At 38.8% G+C, this 24688-nt stretch overlaps 1 protein-coding gene across 2 annotated transcripts in view; it reads right to left on the bottom strand.

The window, feature by feature from the left end:
* LOC139700562 (protein phosphatase 1 regulatory subunit 7-like) overlaps positions 1–24688 on the bottom strand; it is a 92228-nt gene that overhangs the window by 5738 nt on the left and 61802 nt on the right. The window contains exon 9 of one of the 2 annotated variants that reach the window (XR_011703749.1): positions 20497–20585. The exons of the other annotated variant lie outside the window; for it this stretch is intronic. The gene's annotated coding sequence lies outside the window, so the exon portion shown is untranslated. Of the gene's footprint in view, positions 1–20496; positions 20586–24688 lie in introns of those variants that run through there. 2 annotated transcript variants of the gene reach the window in all.

Here is a 24688-nt window from a genome sequence, read left to right as displayed (position 1 = left end):
ACAGAGTTGAGAACCCGCGAGAGGGCGTATATCTGGGTGTCCCAGTCATCTAAACCCCCGGGACTGAACAAAGTCCACTGCATGCATCCAATAGCCACCTACATATTCCCTTTCACCCCCTTTTCCGTTTCCTATTGATCTCTTACTTCTCCTTCCCTCACCCCTCCCCCGCACATGTCCTCCCCGCTCTACCCCGAGAACGCCATCCTGAGCCTTCAATTTCAAAGAAAATCATATGTATATATATATATATATAATATATATATAATATATATAATATATATATATATATATTATATATATATATAACAAACTTGGACAGCAACAAACAATATATCCCTCCGTCTTCATCAGAAGAGATGGAGATAATGACTGCTGGAATAGAGAGGTGAGGGGTGCGAGAGAAAGGGAAGGCGGCCAGGGGAAGGGGAGAACAGGAGGCGGAGGAGGGGTGAGAGGAATGGTTGGGGGAGAGGAGAAACTAGAGGGGAGCGGAGATAGGGAAGGAGTGAGAGGGAGGAGGTGGAATTGACACAAAATCGGAAAAGAAAACAATCTGCTCACCACAACTGTTGCAATATCCGAGACCCCGGTTTCAACTTACAAAGTCGTGATCAAGACCCTGCAAGTCGAAACAAAGGCCACGCACACCCAAACTCATGCGGAAGAACAAAGTATTCACCTCTCCGATATGCATTGCTTCCACAAAGTGACAACTCAGGCCATTCCCATCAGTGAACGACATTGACGCCCGGATGCTGATAGGCCATACACAGCCATATGAATGCCATTTCATGATTTTTTAATTCTATAGGCTTATCGGATGTGGGTTTCTTTATCGGATGGGATGTGATTAAAAGGTGGGATGGAGTGGGGTGGAGTGGTGAAAATAGGGCAGGTTTTACATCTTCCTCGATGATATGGAGTGGGTATGGCTCTGGGGGTGTGAGGGGATTTTGAGAGCGGCTTGGTGGGTTTGAGGATATCTGCTAGGTTGGCGGGCCGTTTGAAGGTGACAGAGGGGCATTTGGGAAGAAGGTTGGAGGAAGTGTTGTGATTTTTGACGATGGGGAACAGGTCTTTGAGGATGAATTTGAGGGATTGAATGCCTGGGAAGTAGGTAGTACAGATTGAGAGAGGGTGGGAGTCTGTGGTTGAGGCAAGCTTGGGGGTGTAGGAATGTTAGAGTATTTTTTATGGAGGAGAGAATCTGGGTATCCTCGTTAGAGGAGGGAGTGGTGAAGGTTGTTGAGGTATTTGTTAAGGGATTCGGGATGGTTGCAAATACGGTAACCGCGAATAGAGAGTGAGTATGGGAGGGAGCGCTTGGTATGGGAGGGGTGGCAACTGCTGTAATGATGATATTGCTGCTTATTAGTAGGTTTAGTGTGGACAGAGGTCAGGAATTTTTTATTGCTGAGGGGAAAAAATATATATATATATATATGTATATAAAAAACCATAAACACAGTAATCAACCCGAAGGTCGGTTTAGTAGGTGATGGTAGAGTTCACCCAGTACTAAGCCCTACACGTCGTGTGAAATTCACACATCAGGGTAGGGGGGCCAGTTCCTTTCCCTGTGCCGGTTATGGTTTCCCAGGAAGATCTGGTACCCGAAAAATCACGTAGCTTGGGTGGAGCTGCAGATGCCCAGAGTGTCTTGCCCGGGAATCGAACCCGGGACCATCCGGCCAGTAGTCCAACGCTCAACCCCCTGGACTACCACGACCCATATATATGTATACATATATATATATATATATATATATATATATATATATATATATATATATGCAGTAGTATTTAGGGGAGGCGACCGACAGCTGAGGTCATTTGCGCCATTAGGGATGGACAGGAAAGGATTAAGAGATGGAGAGGATGGAGAGAAACCTGGCGTCGGTATTTGCCTACTCTTAACGAAAGGCGCCAAGGTGTCCACAGTTTAACGTCCCATCCGACGGACGGCGTACTCACACAAAGTGCCCTCCACAAAGCACCTCAAATAGGGATCGAGATACCACTAAAAAATATTCAAAACCGCTGGGATTTGAACCCGGAACCTTAGGGTGGGAAGCCACTACGATGGCCACCGCAACATCTCGATCCCCATATATATATATATATATATATATATATATATATATATATATATATATATATATATATATATATATATATGTAAAAAAATATATACATATATACAGATAAAAACACATACATATATATATATATATATATATATAATTAATTGATTTACATATATAAAGTAGTGGTAAGAAAAATTCAACTGATATCTTTACAAGAGAAATCACAATAGTAAACAATTTATAACATAGGCTTATATTTTACCGATTCATGGAGACAGCTATATTTTTACTAAGAGCATTACTAAATGCTTACATTCTCCAAACTCAAAATAACGTTCAAAGATATTTCTCCCCAATTTTTCATTGCCAAAATAAGTTTTCCCAAGTACGTAAACGAAACGATTCCTTGACGGCACATTGAAAGCACTTAGTATTGTGGGGTGCAATATGGCGCATTTAGGATACACTTCTTGTTTCCTTAATTCGGGGTCCAATTGCTGCCTTTATTTGCTCCAATCTTGCCGTCTAACGAGTTTGGAAAACCTTCAATATTTGGCGTCCTCCTTTAACCTGAGCAATGGTTATGCCTAAATGATGAATCTGGGCTATTTATACAGATATGCTCAAAGTGCGCCGATGGGTAGTTAGTACTGTTTCTGACGTTCTTATTTGTAAAAAGCCGTTCCCTGCCGGCTTTCCTTTCTTGCTTTTTTAAAGATATATACATATATACGTATGTATATATATATATATATATATATACGTATGTATATATATATATGTATATATATATATATATACACACACACACACGAGTTTATTGGTGTGGGTCGCGGCAGTCACGTTGGACTACTGACTGGAGGGCCAGGGTTCGATTCCCGGGCAAGTCTCTCTGGGCACCTGCAGCTGCACACAACCTATGTGATTTTTAGGGTACCAGATCTTCCTGGGAAACCATAACCGGCACAGGGAAAGGAACTGGCCCTCCTACCCTGATGTGTGAATTTCACGCCGTCGGGCTTAGTAATGAGTGAACTCTACCATCACCTACCAAACCGACCTTCGGGTTGATTACTGTGTTTATGGTTTTTTTAAATAAACACTTGTAGAGTGGTTCAAAAAAACGGAGGTAAGGAGTGCACATTTCCCAAAGGGGGAAATTAAACTTGAGCAAGGGGAAGAGGGTGGTAGCAAGACCGTGAAGCGGATAAAACGATACCAAAATAGCTTGGAGGACGGAGGAAGAGCCTTGTCGGGCCGTGAAGTGGCTTATTGCTGAGAAGAAAATTAAAATTGAAGGACAGGAAAGACTCATAGGTGAGTAATATCTTGAAGCAGTGCACACGTGTGTATTTCTCCGGGATCGTAGACCCAGATTGTTTGTAACCGCGGATTTCAAGAAGGTACGAGGTGGGACTGAAATGTCACTATGGCATATAAAAATTACGGAACATAATCTTCGAGCGTAATTTTAAGCTTTTAAGGAGAGTGTAAGCATTTAATAATGCCCTCAGTAAAAATTTAGATTTTAGCATGAATCCAACTGGTCAATCATAGGTCGTTGGCCAAAGCTTTACAAAAGGAGTCGCCCTTTCACTGTAAGCCCACAAGGTAATAAAACCAACTAAAATAAATATTTTCCGGTGAAGACTAATTGTAGAATAAATATTTGATTAAGCTTAAATAAAAAACATGAAATGGTTAGGCAGAAAATAACGGATAAATATAAATATACTATACACGAAACAAAGTATTTTTACAACGATAACTGATAAAGATTAATGCCCGAAAACGTACCCAGGAATAAAAATCCATGTAATAAGATAACATGTTTAAAACAATCGAAATGTAATACAATCTGACCTAATAATGAAAGCAAAGCGAAAAACGGATAATCTAGAGGGAGTTCAATACGGTCCGAAAAAAGGAAATGAATACGAAACTAGAACTAAAAATCGCCCAAGTTACCAAATTAAGAGCGGAAAACTTCCCCAAGAGGGATTAAACAGGTGCGTAGAGGCTTTGATGAGGCACACATATTTTTAGTGCCAGTATTTAAAGCAGATGGCACAAAATCTTGGTTGCTAGGTGTCCCATACAAGGAACTTTAAAACGCTTCGATGATACCGTCTATATTGATATGGAATGAAGCTTTTCATTTGAGAAAATTAATAAAGTTGTACTCATATAATGAGTACCACAGTTGCTGTAAATTTTTCTTTGGGATTTCGGCAATTGTTACTCATAATGTAGAGGTAATATAAAAAATTGCTATGACATTTTCATTATAAGACAATCGTAATAAATAATAAAAATACTTCGCATGTTTGAATCAATATGCAAGGAAGTGCCTTATAGGGTCTCATTTATCAATCACAAAACATCTTGTACCATATATTTTAAAGGAGAAACGTAACAGATTAATTTTAATAATTAAACATTTCAACAAAAGATATGATCATATCCGGCATGTTTAAGTTTTAAAACTTTGCGGGGAAGTTTGAAGACAAATTTTGTAATAACAACCAAAGATATACCAGGAAAAATATTAGTTGACTCATAGAAGATTCAAGTGAGAAGTAATATTTATGTAGAAGAACTACATGGTAAATACATTAAGCCGTCAAGACTGCACCTTAAAAGCGAACATGACGCATGTGTGGATAGCCTAGGCACAAGCTTACTCGACAGCAAGATATGCATGCAAATTGCATTGAGGGTGCTCAATATAAATAAGCCAGTAGGGATTGACAAAAATCGCGCGGAACTACTCAAAAGTTTGGGAGAAAGAGTTATATTGGACTAATTAGGAACATTCGATATAGAGGGAGTAGGTTCCTTTGGGTGTGGTTCTTTTGGTTCCAAGAAAGGAGGAGGCACACGCGAAAACATTGCAATAATGAGGTCACAAAGTGGAGGGAGCATACAATGAAATCAGGATCTATTACTATACTTCGTAGATTTCGAAAAGACGTTCGAAAGAGTGAAGTGTGTAGATGATTGAATGTATTGCTGTAAACAGGGGAATATTGATGGAATAGGAGACTTAACCGACACCTGTCCCTCCATCAGAATGCTTAGGTGCGAGTGGCCGATTTAGAGTCCAAATATGCTGTAAAAGAAAGAGGAGTAAGGCAGTGGGGAATCAATTACCACTTGTGCTGTTTACCTTATGTGTGGAGGAAATGGTTAAAAAAGAATGAGAACAACTGTATACATATAGGCCTGAAAGTCGGTAGGTTCGTAAAATTAGTGTTGTCTGCGGGTATTCAAGTTTTGATTTGTTGGTTTGCCGAGGGGTTTCAAGCTATGTTGAGTGCATTCAAAAGTCTGTGCGATACTTATAAGATATGAGTAAATGCAAAAAATTAATTGGTTGTTCGAGAAAGAGAAAGGTTAAGTTGAAAAAAAGCAGGAGATATTGAACTAAAGCAGGTGGAAGAGTTTATGTGTGCCTACAATTGTCAGGCCCAAAATGCTCAAAGTAGGGGAAACAAAAGACGCACAATTGCGTTAGCTAGCGAAGATATCATAGCACTAAAACCAAGTGTGGTGGTGTAAGGCCTGGAAACGTGGAAATTTTATCAGCGTGATATATACAGGTTGGATGTATTTGAAATATGAGTGTCAAGAAGGAGGAAAAATATGAAACAGAACAAAAGGAAAAGCACGAGCAATCGAGGAAATACAAAGCATTTTGGGAAAAAGGAAAATATATTTGGGAGAAATCGAACTGCAGCAGGAGAGATGGATACAGAGAATGTCAATTGGTAATGAATCAGAACGGTGAATCAAAAAGCCTGTGAAAGAAGAAGGGTCTGCGCAAACGAGATAGGGAAATGAATAGGAAAGAGATGATGGACGGAAAGAAAAGAGGGAGGGTAATTGGGTAATGTAAGAATGTTCGCTCATAGCAGTGTTGAATGTCAGGGTACGTTCTGTTACAAGCAAGCCAACTCTCGATGTACTGTTTGGTGGCATTTGACCTAAAGAAGTAGACCTTAACCAACGGATTGCCAATGTTGAAAACATAATGTTATGTTATATTTTATCATATGAAATTACTTTCAATTGCATTTCATTGAATTTAATTGTATGACATTGTACTGTATTGCATTGAATTTATTGCATAGCATCGAAGTACAATAAGTTGCATTGCAATGTATTTTATTGATTTGTAATGCATTGATTTCTGTCGCGGTGTAATGTATTGTATTATATCATACTTTTCTGTACTGTACAGTATTTTATTATATCATATTTTACTACATTTTATTGTATGGACACAGATTCCTTGCAGTGGATAGCGTACTGGCAGCCACTCAGAGGGCCCGTGTTCGATTCCTTTAGGTAACCGATCTTCTTTAATAGTATCCCGATCCCTACTTCAGGTGCTTAGTGGAGAGCACTTCAAGTACACACACACACACACACACACACACACATATATATATATATATATATATAATATATATATATATATGTGTGTGTGTGTGTGTGTGTGTGTGTGTGTGTGTGTGAGTATATATATATTTTCCTAGATATCGACATTCACCTCCAAGACAATACGTTTTACAGCTCAGTCTACATTAAACAAACCAATAAGCAACAGTATCTTCATTTCGACAGCTGCCATCCACCCCATACAAAACGCTCCAACCCATTCTCACTCTCAGTCCGTGGCTTCCGTCTCTGCAATAACACCCCCTCCCAACAGAAATACTTGGACCAGCTACATGACTCTCTCAGGAAATGTAAGTACCCTGAAAAACTACTGAACAGTAAAATTCTCAAACCGTCAACCCAATCCACTCCTCTCCCCAAACCAAACCGCCCAAAATGCCCTAATTTCATCACCACTTTCTTCCCCGGAACACACAAAATTACACATTTAATCCATGACCTCTTCCCAAATAAAAATAACAGTCAGTCCACATCACTCTTATTCCCACGTTGGCCCTCCGTTTTGATTAAACGCCCGTCGAATTTACGAGACATCTTCAAGTCGACAAAACCAACTGCGAGCACCCCCGTCTCTTCCCCGCCCCTGTCCGCAACATACAACCACCCACTCTGCAAATGCTGCCATCTTCTAAGACCCTCCCCCTCCCTCATTACCAACTCCCAACCCGACGCCACCTGCACCTGAAAAACATTATATATCGCCTCTCCTGTAACTTCTGCCCTGCCTTCTACGTGGGCGAATGCACGACCACCCTTTCCCTTCGCATGAATAACCACCGCTATTCCACCAAATCTCCCACCTTCCTGAATTATCCCATCCCTACTCACACTACTTCCCATAGCCAATCTTTTGATGACTGCTTCACCGTTTCGGTGATTGAAACCTTTTCCAAATCTGCAAGTATCACAGAGTTGAGAACCCGCGAGAGGGCGTATATCTGGGTGTCCCAGTCATCTAAACCCCCGGGACTGAACAAAGTCCACTGAATGCATCCAACAGCCGCCTACATATCCCCTCCCCCCCTTTTCCGTTTCCTTTTGATCCCTTACTCGATGCTATAGAAGCACTCACGAGCGCAATATAACATTTTAACGGCACAGCAGGACACAAAATAAAATAGATCAAGCACAAAATGACACACATTTTCGATTGTTCCAGCTTTCGGCCTTCTCTGAGGCCTTCTTCAAGTCATAATGGAAGGTCTCGGACGAGAACTATGGAGTCTGGGGGGAGGAGGTGTTGGATATGCTGAAATGGGAATTATAGATGGCGTTTAAGGGTGGGAAATTTAAAAAAATCGAAAATCTAGCATATATGCGGATTCGCAAGTTCTCACCTCTATATTGGTGGCTGAAACATGTAGGGATTCTATGATGGTTAGGGAGAAACACTGGTCGAAGGAAAGGTGGAGAGAATTGGCGTGTGAAGGGTTAGGAAGAGAAGGGAGTGAGACAGAACTACAGGAGTGGCGGTAATTGTTCATTCGAATGGATAAGGGGGTAATGTACTCGCCAATGGAAAATGAAATGCATTTATTGCATGAAAAAGATAGATAATGTTTTCCGAGAGACAATTAACGTGGTAACGAGGTGAGTGGGCAATGAAGGGAGGTAGGGAGAGGGCAGCAGATCTGAAAAGCAGACATGTTTTACATCGGGGGCGGTTAAAAGTCGGGGTAATATGAGGAAATTTGTCAGTGGGGGGCGGCAAAGGGGGTGTGCATCGCAGAAGTTTTTTGAGTTTGGCGGGTCGTCTGTAGGCGAGAGAGGGGCGTTGGGGCAGTAAAGATAAGGTAGCGTCATTCTCGTGTAAAATGGAAAAAACAGTTCTTTAAGAAAGGTTTTCAGTCTGTGGGGTTCGGGGAAATAGGTGGCGCATAGGTTGAGTCCTGCGTCAGATATGGGGTAGTTTTTCTATGGTGTGTGAGGTCGGGTGGAGCGGTAGATTTCATTCTGTAGGAACTTTTCTGGGTAACCGCGTTTGTGGAGTGCATGGTGTAGACTGTTGAGGTATTTGTTGAGGTTGGCTGTGGGTTTGTAAGTCCGGTGTCCGCGGATAGAGAGAGAGTTGGGAATCGAGTGTATGGTTTCAGAAGGGCGACAGCCGGTGAAAAGTAGATGTTGCTGATGGTTAGTGGTTTTGATATTTACTGAAGTGGTGAATTTGTTATTTATATGTAAGATGTCTGTGTCAAGTAAGGGTAATGGTGGAGTCTGAAATGGAAAAAATGAATTTAACCGTGAAAGAAGAATTTAAGGCCTATAAGAGATTATTTAGGGACTCAGAGCCGTGTGTCCAGAGAATTAAAACGTCGTCTATGTAGCGGATCTAGAAAAGAGGTTGGAGCGGTTGCTGTGGAAGGAAAGTCTCTTCAAGTTGGCCCATGAAGTGATTGGCGTATGATAGCGTTATCCTCGTTCCCAACGCTGTGCTTTAGGTTTGTAAATAGAAACAATTTTGGAACGAAATTGCGTTCATTGTCATAAATGGTCAGTTACGTAGTTGGCAGCGTTAACTGTCATTCCTTGAGGAACAAACTCCTTATGGACTACTCCTTTTCCACCGAAAAAGAAAATGAGCATTGTTTTCACTTTTGATTTGCTCATTCTTGCCTTTCTGGGCTTCGGGGACTGGTCGGTGTGCCACTCAGAGTTTTGGCATTTTCTTTCCGGGACATATTAAAAAACACAGGCTTCATCACCAGTGATGACGTTGTCCAAAGAATCAGGTTCATTTTCAATGCGTTGCAAAAGTTCACTTGAAATTTCCGCTCGGTTGGTCCGTCGAGACACGGTCGGCGCGCATAGGTTTACAATTACTGACGTCCAGCTGCTTCCACAGACTAAGGAGAACTGAGATTGGTTTCACAGTATAGCTTAGCGTTTCCACGTTCTCCAAGTAGTTTGAATTCATTCCGACTAATAGGAGAGGCGCGAGAAATTTAATTGCATTACTTTCAGAACGCACCCTTTTGTGTGTGTGTTTATATATATATATATATATATATATATATATATATATATATATATATATATATATATATATTATATTTTTTTTATATGATACGGAAACACTCACTTGAGCAGTATCATATTTGGACGGCACAATAGAACACAAATAAAATAGTAACACTTAAAAACAACACTCACAAGGTAAATTGTTTAAGCTTTCGGCTTTCTCCGAGGTCTTCTCCAAGTAAGACTCTTTTAAGTGTTACTATTTTATTTGTGTTCTATTGTGCCGTCCAATTATATATATAACTATAAACACAGTAATCAACCCGAAGGTCGGTTTGGTAGGTGATGATGGAGTTCACCCAGTACTAAGCCCGTCGGCGTGTGAAATTCACACATCAGGGTAGGGGGGCCAGTTCCTTTCCCTGTGCCGGTTATGGTTTCCCAGGAAGGTCTGGTACCCGAAAGATCACATAACTTGGGTGGAGCTGCAGGTGTCCAGAGACTTGCCCGGGAATCGAAACCAGGACCTTCTGGTCAGTAGTCCATCGCTCTACCCCCGGGACTACCGCGACCCACTAATATATATATATATATATATATATATATATATATATATATATATATATATATATATATATATATATATAATATTTATTAAAAATATGTAATATATCAGATATATAATATATTTATTTTTTATATATAATGTTTATTACATATATTTATATTATATAATATACAAGGTGTGATAAAAAAAGACAGGACTGATTTTATAACTTGTTTTTCTCCCGCCTTGGACCTCAGCGACCAGTATTTATGCTGAAGTAGGTTCACGTGTCCAGCGGAAAGGAGCCGCCTTTAGATGAGGCAGTGCAGAGCTGATGAGAAATCAAGGAATGACAGTCGTCGAGAAGAAGGAGAGGTGGAAAGACGTGCGTGACTCACCCGCCCCTCCGCTCATATCAAACCGGACGAAACGGGTGGCTATGAGGGCGCAATTGTTTTTCTTAATTTTCGCAGGTCAGATTATTCCAGTCCTACGGACTGGATTAAGTGGTACTCAATCTGAATATCTAGAATACCCTGGATTGGGATCACTTGAATTCCGGGACTTCGAAGAATACAAAGATGTTTCGACTGCCGCAACAAATCATGTTCCAACCAACACGGAGGAATTGTGCCAACTATGCAATTGACGACCCAAACACCACCTTAGAAAGACAACCAGCTGCTTACGTTTGTGAGTTTTAGTCCATAATCTAATTTATTTCTCTCCTTTGGGTGCGTATTCATAACAATCACAAATAACTGAAAGCAATGCTTAATGGGTTATCCCATTTTACGCAGCCGTCCAAAACGTGAATTTTATCATTTGATGATTTTTTTTATAGTGCGCCAGTTTTCTATGGATTTAATTGTAATACTTCTTATTGCAAAGTTCTTCAATAGATGGACTGAATTTTGGCGAAAGTTTTTTGTGGCTGGGAATGAAAAGAGAATGCTGGTTCCAGTCAGCTCTTCAATGTGCGGTGACGACAAAGCTTGTGCATTTGTGAGCGTGGTGTGTTTGAATGATGCGGTGCGAAATGACTTGGGAAGTGAAATTATATTCGTATATGCGTGTGAAAACTTCTTTGACAACATGGATACTTGAAAAAGAGAGGGAAACTATCAGTGAAAAGATATGAGAATGTGTTAAGGTTAAGGACTCTGAACGACATAAAATGAAATTCATCACATTCATTGAATTAAACGAATTTCATATTTGTATCAAACTAGTTTTCATACACGCTTGATTAAAGTGGTTAAGAATATATCCTGTCAAGTGATTTTACAACTTAGAAATAAATTCAAACCTTTTTCGTTTCACTATATTCGCCAAAGTTCGATCAACCTGTTATGTTGGTGTGATATACTTCCACTATATTATAGAATAATGTTACCCTATTTGTAAAATCCACTTCCTGCGTATAGTAATGAGTTGTAAATGCCTTTCATTTAAAATCTAATGCACTTTTCATAATTCTATTTATTTTTTCAATGATTGCTCATATTATATACCATATTTCCTTTGCAATAAAATTGCCTTCTTAAATATGGATAAATATTTTTTAAACTATCCCTTTCACTTACGCCTATTTAATCACTAGGGTGAATTAACGCTTCATGATTCGGTTTTCCTAACTCTCTTCCTAAGCCCAGTAACATGTACTTAGAGGAATATTTGCCGGTTCAATGATGGCAATGTTCACTGCTTAAATTATGTCTTCTATAAAGCCACTCCGTGGAATAGAATCTCCCAGAGCGGCGGCTGACTGTATGGGCCCACTTACCACCTTTACAGTGGGAATGGAATCAATACAAATAGTGTAAGATTCGTAATACCTTAGGAATGTAAGACGAATTAGTTCTGTAGTAAAAATGTCTATGCACGCATTTATTCAAGCAATTTTTTGCTTTGGACGCGCCTAGAGAGTGTCTCAAAAATTATTCTGCTAACATTTGCCTTTATTGAATGAATTTAATTCGTTGACCACTTACCTCCGCCGCATCCTAATGACCACTCTCCCGTGCGTTTTCAAGACTGAATTTCTCCTACCTCAAGGTATGAAACCTACAAACTTAAGCCTTTGTCCATGATTCTGCAAATGAAGATTTGCAAACCTAACTAGTAAGCATAAAGATAAATGATTTAGGATTGATGAAATCCAGTGGTTATGGAGATACGGTCCAGTTCTTTGCTTTGAAAACAACTTACTGATTAGAAAAGTATGACTGCTCACTGGATAGATAGATAGATGTCTTTATTTGGGCGAAATTAAGGCCAAATGGTTCCTTCTTCCATTTAACCCATTGGACGATTAATGGGAGTGAAGGGTGAGAGAAAAGGCATTCTTCCCGGAGCCGTCTTACCGGTGGCCGAGTCAACGTGTCAGCATGGATATCAAAGGAGCAGCCTGTTTGTTTCGCCTTGGCGCTTAAAAAAACAGGGAGGGTTTATTAGAGGAGACGGAGCGGAGATAGTGGCCTGCGTGGCCAGCGAGTGTTTTGGTGAACCGGGTGGCGAAAGGAGGCATAGGGCTTGGAGAGGAAAAGGGGATGGGGGTAAGCGGGGAGGGAGTAAATAGGAGGATGAGAAAGGGGGAGGACGGAATGGGAGCAGGGAAGGGGGTAAGCGGGGAGGGAGGAAATGGGAGGATGAGAAATGAGGATGACGGAATGGGAGCGGGGATGAGAAATTGCGCAAAAAGGAAGGAGGGATGGCTCACCATAGTGTAAACACTTCAAGCGTCTTGGGGAAGTGCAAAGGGGTTTTGACGTTAGCACGGGATGAGTTATAATGCGAGGGTAATTTGAAAAGTTCTCGGAATGGAAGAGCAATATACGACTAATCACAGTGAACGTTTTTCATTTTTCAACTTAGTCTCCCTGTAGACTAACGCACTTGGTCCAGCGACGCTCCAATATCTTAATCCGTAAATTAGAATCGTTTAGGTCTGCAAAATGCCTGTCTACTTCGGCTGATAGTTCTTTGTTTGAAGAAAATTTCCGCCCACCGAAGAAAGTTTTGAGCTTTAGGAAAGGTTTGAAATCTGATGGTGCCTTATCGGGTGAATATGGCGGGTATGGCAGCAATTCATATCTTAGTTCACGTGTCTTTGCCATGGCAACGACACTTGTGTGTGGGCGTGCATTGTCCGGATGAAAGATGACTTCCTTCCTCGCTAAACCTCGGATTTTTTCGTGTATCTTTTGCTTATTTGGTCCAAGAGGTTAGCTTAGTACAGTTCAGTAATTGTTTCACCAATGGGAATCAGAATCTACCAGCAGAATTCGTTTCGCATCCCAGAAAACTGATGTTATCACCTTTCCAGCGAACCTTATTGCCTTTGCTTTCCATGGTGGTGCAGAATTCTTCTTGATTGCTCTTAAAACGGGTCAAACATTGTTCAGAATTTCCAGTCTGATACGTTTGTAATCCTGCGTCAAGAGTCGCGGCACCCATACAGTAGATAAGAATTTTCTCATATCTAATTCCAATGTTAAAATGCGACATGCCCGTTCAGATGACATCCCTACAGCTTCAGCAATTTCTCGCACTTACATTCGGCGATCCTCCACCGTCAATTTATACACGTTTGCAATAATTTCTGTGGTAGTGGCACATTTTGGCCGAACACTGCGCGGATAATCATCTAAGCTGTCCTGACCGAGCCTAAACTGGTGTTTACCCTTGGCTAAAGTTGAATATGAAGGAGCAGAGTCACCCAGAGTGTTCTGAAAGTCGACATGAATTTCCTTTGCTTTCCTAACTTTCTTTAAGAAGTATTTAATCACTGCTCGAATCCCCACTTTTCCATCTTCACAAATCACTACACGGGAACAAAAACAGAGAGGCGGGTTCGCCACAGAACTCTTGCAAACGCAATGAGGCGTTAAGTGTTCCCTCATAAAGGATTACCTATTACTACGTGGGGAACTCGTTGCGCTAGCGCTGACATCTGTTAGTGATTCCGAGGACCATTTAACATACCCTCGTAATTGGATCATAGGAATCACTCATTTTAACATACATGAAGAGTGAATCCGATGGAAAATTCTTATCTGAGGAGCAAAAATTCTAGTCTCAGCAAAATTCTTTTCCCTCTCAATTTTAAGTCTTCCTCCTTGCTCATTAGATAAAACAGGGTACCAGCAAAGCCACACAATCTCCTTATCAACCATTATCTTATTTTCAGGAAAGGATGAAGCATGGTCTTGGCGTTTTGCTCATGCGTTTGACGTTCAGCAACTCCTTAGAAAATTCAACAGATTGTGCTCGTAGTATCGGCAAAGGTTATCTTTTAGTTTAATCAGTCACCAGGTTGATGTTAATATTTCAGCAATAACTATCGCGTGGTTTTATTTTCATAGTCGATTAAAGCAACCACTTTTTTTAAACCTATAATAAAGAAAAAAATAGTTTCGTGCTTTAGTGAAACTCTTCCATTTAAAAAGTTTAACATCGAAAGAGATCGAAGCCGAATTGAATGAAGTTTATGGCACATCCGCTCCTACATTCGGGTAAATGAGTTTAAACGTGACCATGCATACACAAATGATAAACAACGTTCGAGACGTCCAGTGGAAGTGACGTCCTCCGAAATGATTGACAAGCCCACGATTTGCTTTGAGTTATCGACGAATCAAAGTTCACATAAAATAATAGTGTTTTCAATTTTGCGTGGAAAAATGTCAATGAAGAAAATATCAGCCCATCTGCTATCAGTAGAAAATAAATTACCATTAAAATTTCCATTTAGGTTTTATTAAATTTACACTGTAATTAATAAATTTTAAGTCTTATTAAATTTTTGTGCTTTATTTTACGAGAAACAGTTTCTTTACTGTTTCATTAAAGCAATTAAATTTACCGTTTCATTAGCAACGAAATATATTCCTGCAAAAAATTGTTTCTAAATATAATAAGATTATATTATGATATGTATTAAATGGTGTTTCCAAAATTTAATAGTTTCCAAACAAAAAATTAATGTGAACACTTATTCATTTTTTATGAATTTTCAACTAATCTTCTCTAATTCTACTTTCATATTTTCTTCTTTTCATAAGGCAGTAGTAGTAGTTTTGAGGGGAGGCGACCGACAGCTAAGGTCATTTGCGCCATAGGGGAAGGACAGGAAAGGATGAAGGGTGGAGAGAAACCCGGCGTCGGCATTAGCCTACTCTTTACGAAAGGCGCCAAGGGGTCCGCGGCTTAACGTCCCATCCGACGGACGGCGTACTCACTCAAAGTGCCCTCCACAAAGCACCTCAAGTAGGGATCGAGATACCTCTGAAAAATATTCAACACCGCCGGGATTTGAACCCGCGCCCTCAGGGTGGGAAGCCAGTACGTTAGCCTCCGCACCATCTCGATCCCCTTTTCATAAGGCTAATGTTTTTCGACCTAAAAGGTAATTTGGATTTAAACATTTTCGATTTAAAAAGAGGCAATTTAGCTTCATATATTTAAATTCATGTTAATTTGTCTTGTGCAGATAAATTCCATTTAAACTTGAAAATGTTTTCATTTATTTACTATTATTTTCTTCACTAAATATTTCCTATATGATTACATACAGTAACATAGCCGGTTGATCTATCACTATTGTAATAAAATACATTTCATAATGTATCATTACTTTAAATTATGCTTTTCACAAGTAACATCTTAATAATACAGTTTTCTACATTAGGCGTAATCAATTGCTTTATGCTTATGTAACCTTATTGCTAATACATACATGTGTAATGTTTGAGATCAAATTAACTGCTTTTCCTTAAAGAAGTATTTAAAGGACTCGCGAATCACATGTACGCTCTGGAAATTATTACCAAATAAGAGATTCATCCTAATTATAATATTAAAATTTCCCTCTTTCAAAAATGGCAAATTCTAAGTACAACATTCATGCCTTTTGAAAAACAACCTAAATGCCTTTTGGTTAATTACAATTAACTTCCGCGCTTGATCTGGGATAACGTTTATAACATGTGGATGACGGAATAATCGACTTAGACTATTAGATTCAGAGTTGAGTTAAACTGAATTGGCAACCTTTTAAATAGGCGGTAATTTATAATTGACACTATATTACTGATGTCCTAATGACAGTTCGAGTTGAGGATTATTTGGCGAGGCATTTTTAAAATCAAAGTTGCATAGGCCACATAATTAAGAACACCTTCCAATTGTTCAATAAATACCTGGGGATATTTGACTATGGTGATTCTTACCTCACTTGCCTTCTCGACGGCGGAGTCCATGTAGGGTGGCTGTCCAGGAAGTTACGACTGCTCGGTGGGAATTTAGTTTGCACGGCACTCCTCTTCCGACATAGGAATGATCAGTTTTATTGCAAAGGCTATGATCAATATTCTTCAAATGCAGATAACCAAACATAAATAGTAATCAAAACGAGAAATGCGGAATGAGAGATGAAATATGGCGTTGGAGAGAATCAGGAGAGCCCCCTGCTCCAAATATACTATAATTAACTGATTACAAATATATTACTTTGTTAGTCAAAAAATGCTAGCGATGAGTGCGACGATTGACATCCTAGAATTATTTAATTAATGCGTGTGGCAGGTCATGCGCCTCAGCACTGCTTTCAGAGTCGCAGTTCCACTGTTACGTCAGACAGGATTCTCAGACTGTGTGTGGGCGGGAGAGAAAAAGTCGTCTGGGAATGGTAAGAGGCGACGGAGATAAGGTTATGGACGCTAAGCAACGAGGGGTTCGGGGCCGCGTAAGGCGGACGAGGGTATTAAAAATTGGAAGAGAGCAGGGAGGGGGAGGACTTGTAAGGGTGGTGATGGGACGAATGGATTGGGTACGATAAATAATTCAAGATATTCTTTTTGCGTTATAACATGTTTTCTTATTTAGCCATTCACTTATAGATTGAATGCTTTAAACATTGAGAATATACGTAGATAATCATCCAACATCTTTTACTGAATGTTTGAAATCCTGACAGCAATTTTGGAGATGGTATATAAGCTTCTCTTGCCCACGGTATATTCCAAAAAATATTATTATTTTCAATATCAATGGTAATTGATGGCTTATGTTCATAAGACGGGCGAAGAATCTGAACACACATTTTATATGGTGTTCAAATAGAGGTTGTCTATTAGAACTAGTACTATTCGGTGACCGGAAACTGTCGAAGCCCCGACTCTGCGACCTAAGACTCCTACGCTTCCTCTGATTATCCCTTAAAATATCTTGCTCCTGATGCTTAAAGTCTCTATGCTTACGCTGCTGACTGAATTGAGTGTGGTTATCAGAGAAAGCAAAGCAGTTTGTGACATTTAACACTCCCAATGAAGGAAAGACTTTTACGAAAATTCGCTGCATTTTATAAAAATTTATAGATCGAAGATTTTTGACAGAACACACAATGGCCTAGCATATTCCCCAAATAAAAAGGAGTTAAATTTTGAAAGTATTAAGGGCATACAATTAGATTTTTAGCAATGAACATCATACAGCAAGCGGCACAATAATTTCCATTAAATTTTTAATTGTTTCACGTATGAAAAACATAGATTCATTTGAAAAACTATTTTGCAGACTGACACGTTTGATCGGAGTCACTTTTAAAGACGCTAAACGCTTAAACCGACTCTTACTGACCCTTACGTAGATCCATTGCATTGATCAAAATCCTAAGAAAAAATGTCCTATTTGGGAAAGTGTTTTTGGCGAAGTATTTTTTTGCAATTTTTCCGAAATCAAATAACCGAAAAAGTGCTTAAAAGAAAAAACTATCTGGTATATAGGATACAAGGTTACAAGTTCACTATCAGGTACTAATGCTCAATATATCGAGAAGACATGTGCACTATCAAATTCCACAGCTCTGGCCGAGTGTGAAATTGGTGGAGTCGGCCTCAGTACTACCAAATGAGAGACAACTGGTGACCATTACGTTATTCTAATCTAGAAGATTCTATTTTTCATTCAAATTTTGACATTATAGCATTCTATCAGGTAAAATATGCCACAGTTTATATACTCTCTCTATCAGACATCAGGGTTGGGACCATTGGGAGGAGTATATTAGCAATGGGGAAATTTATTGTACAGGGATATGGAACGAATTGTCAGCAACAGCTTGCGGAAAACTGGAAAATACTGATATGCAGACAGATATACTGCGGATACATATTAAGAATATGAGCTAGATCGATTGAAATCAAGCTGATGACTTCTGGAATGAGGGATACAGGTTGATATTCGTAGGAGAATCCTTATTTCTGCAGATATAAGCATTATACTCAAGAATCGACGTGCAGAGAAAATCAAATTTTGCTCGCAATACAACGAGAAAATTCTCATGATAAAGATGGAGTGAGAAAACCTTGAAACAACACTAAGGTCAATCTATTTGCCAACATCCATCCATTGCGAAGAGGTGACAGAGGAACGAACGACTGGAAAGGATACTAAAAAGAGTAAATTGGAGGGCTGATATGATGGGTAACTGAAAAAATGTGGTGGGAGAGTGCCGAAAGGAATAAATTGTGGGACAGATCCGTCAAGGATATCGAAACGCCAAGGGAGAAAGGCTAAAAACTAATTGTATCTAGAAAAGAATGGGAATAGCAAAAACCCGAAGAACATTGGCGAAGAAGATATCCATGAAAAATTCTGGGGAACAGGGTAATATGATACAGTATTAAAGAACATGCAGTTCTTTTCTGACTAGGGAACTTTCACCAATCCTCCGCCGCCCAACATATGTTAGAGGGGTAGAGTGTTTTGTGGTGCATGTTCATGCGGTAGTGGTGTTTCACATTCTTGCTTGTTGTATCCTGGCTTGCGTGTTGTAGGATGGCTTTCGTGCTGCATCCTGGGGTGCAGTTTTTTGTTGGTTTGCGGTATATGTGTTTGTATGAGTGTTGGATGAAGGGATTGTTGCAGGAATGTTTGCGCTGCTGTGGGTGTAATTTTCCACGTTGTTGTTTTGCATGTGGTATTGTTCCTTTTTACGGTTGGTGACCTAACACCCCCCGCCACACGCCCTTGCGGCGGCTTGCGGGGTATTATGTAGATGTAGATGTAGACAATATGCGGATTAGCTTCAAAGAAACTTGGCTTCATAAAACGGGTGGTGGGGAAATGTAATGAAAAAGTTAAAGAGAGGTGTTATTTTGCTCTAGTTAGACTTCATTTGGAATATGCCGCAAGTATTTGGGATCCTTAGGAAAAAATTTGGCAAAAAGAATTAGATAAAGTCCAGAGAAAATCCGCTAGATTCTTTAAAAATTGTTATGATAAGAACACAAGTGTGACAGATCTCTAAGGGATTTCGGCTGGGAACCACTTGAAGTGCAGAGAGAACAAGCAAGGCTTAGACTTTTAGAAAGATTCAGAACAAACGAGTTTAACTATGACACTGAAGGAATTATAATGGCCCCACACTACTTAGGTAGATCAGACCACAAAGATAAACTAAGGGAGATAGATTCCAGGACAGATAGGTACAAATACTCATTCTTTCCCCGAACAATCAGAAATCATAATAGTAAGAAACCGAAGTCACTTTAGAAATATTAAAAACATTGAATTTACAAGTCGGAGCAAAGTTAAACACTGCAAAGCCGTTAGGTATACTTTCAGGTGCATGTGTATGTAAGATGTAGTTTGAGTATTAGGATGTGTGTGGGGTGTAAGTGTTCATGCATGAATTTATGCCATGTTTTTTTTTGTGGATGTATGATTTTGTGGTTTTTGCATGCGGTTTTTTTTTCTTTTCTAAATTACGGGTGGTGTCCTAACACCCCCGCCACACGCCCTTGCGGCGGCTTGGCGGGGGTGTTAGGCGGGTTTGGCGGATATTAAGTAGATGTAGATCTCTGCATGACATAAAATCACAATTGACAACGTAAAACTCCTAAAGGTCACTGTTTTTCAACACACCCGAGTGATTGGGTGAATGAGCGAAAGCTTGCGTACATCCGTTTTCTAATTTTGCATACATCTGTGTGATTGGCGGGTCCCCGGTATATGAGGAGTCCTTGTTAACCCTAAATGAGTGAGTGAGTGCAACTCACAAGGGTCTAAACATGCCCGAGTGATTGAGTGACTGCAAAGGTGAACTTGGGTAATTCTTTTTTTTATTTTTTTCATTATTTTAGTTATTTTTTAGATGATGCTCATTCATGTGAGAGTACAACGGGTCCCTGGCATTGGAGATATCCTTGCAAACACTCGTGCGTGTGTGAATGCGACTCGAGAGAGAGACTGCTATTCCTTAACACACCCTAGTAATTCAGTGGTTGTAAGTTTGTTTAAGGTTTTATTAATTTTGCCTTTTTGTGTGCGATTGGGATACACGTGGGTCACTGTATCCCTAACACACTCCAGTGACCTAGTGTGTGCACCCTATCTTCCCCCTTACTTGTAACTTTATTTTAACTCCTACCTTTTACAAACCTAGTGCCATTGAAGTTTACCATCTCGGCTATCTCGTTTATATTGCTCCAAGACGACGTACGTTCATTTTATATTTACACCTAAAAGTAAATTACGAAAATAAGAAATTTTTATAGAATAAAACTATTCAACTAGAAGGTTGTAACAGTTAAATAACAAAAAGTAACCACGCGTTTATATTATAAATAGAAAAATTATAGAGGCAGTTAGGCTTAAAGCTAGGGAAACGAAATGGATTGGAAGAGTTGGGAGTGTTAAGGGAATTTTTACACTGAGGACTGAACGATAAACGGCAACCGAACTTTGATAAATTTCAGTTATTAAGATAAACAGCCATTTCTTAAAATTTGATTTAATGATATTCCATAATACAATTATGTAATAGCCTGCGCTCGTTCTATTAGCATGGAGGATACTATTGAAATTATATAATTATGCTAAATATACACATCCTTTATATCCTGCCCTTTTTCTACGTAATATACACTTGACAGCTTTCAGATTTACTATCCCTCCATTGAAATTTATCCATCCATTTATTCCATGGTAAGATCCATGCTGCTTCTCACTGATACCGATGGAAGGATAGGATATAGAGGGAAAATTGGGAGAAAGAAATGAAACTTAGACGAGAGATTATTGAGTGAGGCTTGAATTGTGGAAGCGTAAGCCGGTGAGTAGGCAAGAGCAGGAGGGGTTGAAATTGGAGAGTTGAAGTGCGTGAGGGGAGTAAGGCAGAACGGTGTAGTTGTTCAGAGCAGTCTCAGAATCTTCGCCGTGTTGTTGTGGGAACAGTGTAGAGGAACGGCAAAATTAGATGACTGTTCATTGATGCCGACAAAGGAGGTCTCTCTTGCCAACGTATTTTGAGAATAAATTTGACAAGAAAATCTGGAAAAAATGGTTTATTCACATTTCAAGTGAAGGACCCCGAATAATAAAAGAATTTCTGGTTCCGTGTACGTCAATAGCTTTTGATAAGATAACGAAAGGTACTGCTTTCGTTATTTCCTAAAATATGGATTATTTTAATAGTTATTTGGTGAACTGTGGAAATATATGCAATAAATTGTAATGACGCCCATTAACTTAAAAAGACATTGAGAAAATCATTAATATTTATAGATTTCCCTTAGTATGCTAAGAAAAATTTCATACATTACTCTGCAAAATTAATTCAACTATAGTTCGTGAAGGAATAACTAAATGTTTATTCAAATAATTTACATGATTCTAATTCAAATCTTACTCAATAAAATGCTAAATAATTTGACCAAAATATGAGATATGTTTAAATGAAATTAAGTTTTTCAATATGCCTTTTAAAACATTACTTTATACAACGACCTTATGTAGGAATAATATGTAAAATTCCGTTTATTTCGTCAGTTTTTCTTTCATTTCATATATTTGAAATTTAATATATGTGCGTTACAAATAATTCGTTTGAGGTACTTTTAATTTTCAGCGTTTAATTTGTAATTATTATTATACTACATTTCCTGCGTTGGTAAAGAATCGGATTGCTAGAGATTGCAGCCCATGTTCTTTTGTAAACTCCACCTGAAACTAAACACGGCCACAAAACCGATAGCGATCAATTACCGTGAGGATAAGTTGAAAAGCACTTTGAAGAGAGAGTTCAAGAGTAAGTGAAACCGTCAGGGAGTAAACGGGTGGTACCCGCAATTTTCTATTCCTCTTCACGTACTGTTATTTGGTGGAAAAAAACATGTGTACCTTTGTTTATCAAAAGATTTTCCATTTATCTCATAGAAGGCCTAAAATGTAAGGTGACAACTTCTTGGCTGCCGATTGTTGCCTAAAAAACTAAGAGTCATCATTAAAAGTCTATAAGAAGTACGATATCACAGAATTTTAAATGTTAAGAAGAATTAAATTATGAAGGGCTCTTAAATTCAAGTAATGACTATTAACAATCCTGAAGTTCTTGCCAAAATTAATTATTCGTAGCAGAAAAAATTTTAAAAATGTTCGTCATCGTAAAATGTTCCGGTTTACGGCATTGTAAGAGTAAACATGAATCCAATAAAAGATTGAAAATGAAATATTTTCGCTCCGACCCAAATTCTTCCTATATCCTTGAACTTCTACCTATTAGGTTATTTCATGGCATTTACAGGTTATTTTTTTATTCATCAGTCGATTCTATTATCCCCATGCAAAATTCCTTGTTATTCGATAGTTAACTGCTTTAACAAAGGTGTAAATATCATAAAAATATAATTACATCAAATCAATGCATACAGTGGCAATGTATATAAATATAAAGCCATTTCATTTACTGACATATGTGCGGGAATAATTTAATTAATCATAAAAATTGAGGAATCATTTAATTTTGTTCCAAAGTATTTGTAAAATTTATGACCCTTAAAAGCATTTAATTTGTTTGACATTTCTCAGTTGACTCATTTCTAGAAGGTTTTTATCAAAAGATATGCCGATTCCCAAGTTTCAATTAGAGCTAGCGACGAGCTAGATACAAAACATGAGAAACAAGTTTTTTACGGCTTAAACGAGCGTTTTTACACTATTGTTAAAGTAAATGAGAATACAATTTCCTCACTAACGAAACTTCAAAAGTTAAACAAATATCATTACAGTTTAGTGTGTACGATCATAATATACGTATCAGGCCATGTATCGAATATTTTCGGTAAACCTCTTAAAAAACTAAGCTGTCGAAAACAAGCGCGATAAAAGCGACATCCCGCAGCACTTCGTGTAGGGGAGTTCGAACCAGCCTTCTCCTCCCGCCTCGGATCTCAGCGACCGAGATTTATGCTAAGGCACGTGACCAGCGGAGAAGCTCCGTTACTTGCTGAGGTGGAGCGGAGCTGCCGCGGAAGTCAAGGAAATTCAGTTGTCGAGGAGAAGGAGTGGCGGAAAGACGTGCGTGAATCACTCTCTCCTCCGCTGATATCAAAACAAACGTAACGGTGATCATGATGGTGCCATTGTTTCTCTTAATTATCGCAGGTCAGATTACTCCTGTTCAATGGGATGGGCCCATTGGAACTTCTCCTGAATATCAAGAATACCATTATGGTATGGGATCATTTGAATTCCGGGATCCCATGGAAGACATGGATATCGTTACAGCTGAAACAATTTACGCGCCACCAAACCAGGAGGTGTTGCGCCAAGTGCCCTCCATTTGCAAAGTGACTATTGGAAGACCCGTGGGAGTCAAGGCCAAAAAATATTTGTAAGTTTTTGTCGATAATTATATTTATTTCCCTTCTTTGGTTATATTTTCAAACCACTCTTGAAATGCTCAAAACAAATATTAGCGGGTTAATTGTTTCAAGCCATGTATATATTATTAAATAGATTTTAACATTTGATAATTCTCTATTCACTAGATTTGTTTATGCATTGACGTCATCTTCTCTGAATTCTTCATTTGCAGGGTCTTGCTGGTTACGAGATTGGGATTGACGAGAGAATGCTGGTTCCACTGAGCTGTGTGATATCTGGTAAGGACAATGTTTGTGCATCTGTGAAAGTGAAGTGGTTATTGCGGTGCAAAATGACTTGTGACGTAAAATTATATTCGTATATACAAATGTAAATATTATTGAGAATATGCGAAAAAATAGAGGGATTATCAATGAAAAATGAAAGAATGTGTAACGATTACCGGATTGCTCCGAAAGGCACAAACTGGCATTTATAAAATTTATTCAATTCCAAATAAATATTATATTTTTATTTACCAGACATTTTTTCAACCATCAAAGATTTAAAAATATATCCTGACGCGAGGTTTTTAATCTCAGAAATAAATTCGAATATTTAACTTTTTATTATGTTCAACACAATTGATAACCCTGATGTGTTGGTGTAATATACGTATTTCCACCGCATTTTAACATAACGTCACCTTATTATATAAAGTAATTTTTCTACCTAAATACGTTTTTTAAAAATACCTTTAATTTTGATATGTATGCAAATTTTATATTCTGTTTCTATTTGTTATATTTACATTATCTTAAAAATTGTACATTTTATGTAACATATCACGTATAAAATTAAAGAAAATTCTTAAATGCGAATGAGATTTTAATTATCCCTTGCATTTACATCTACGCAATTCTCTGGGATGATTGATTGCCTCATGGTTCGCTTTTCAAACGCCTTCTAAGAACTATCT

This window comes from Hetaerina americana, unplaced genomic scaffold (assembly GCF_022747635.1).
Source record: "Hetaerina americana unplaced genomic scaffold, ioHetAmer1.1.p SCAF_105, whole genome shotgun sequence".
NCBI lineage: Eukaryota > Metazoa > Arthropoda > Insecta > Odonata > Calopterygidae > Hetaerina > Hetaerina americana.
This window is presented reverse-complemented; position numbering and strand designations above follow the sequence as displayed.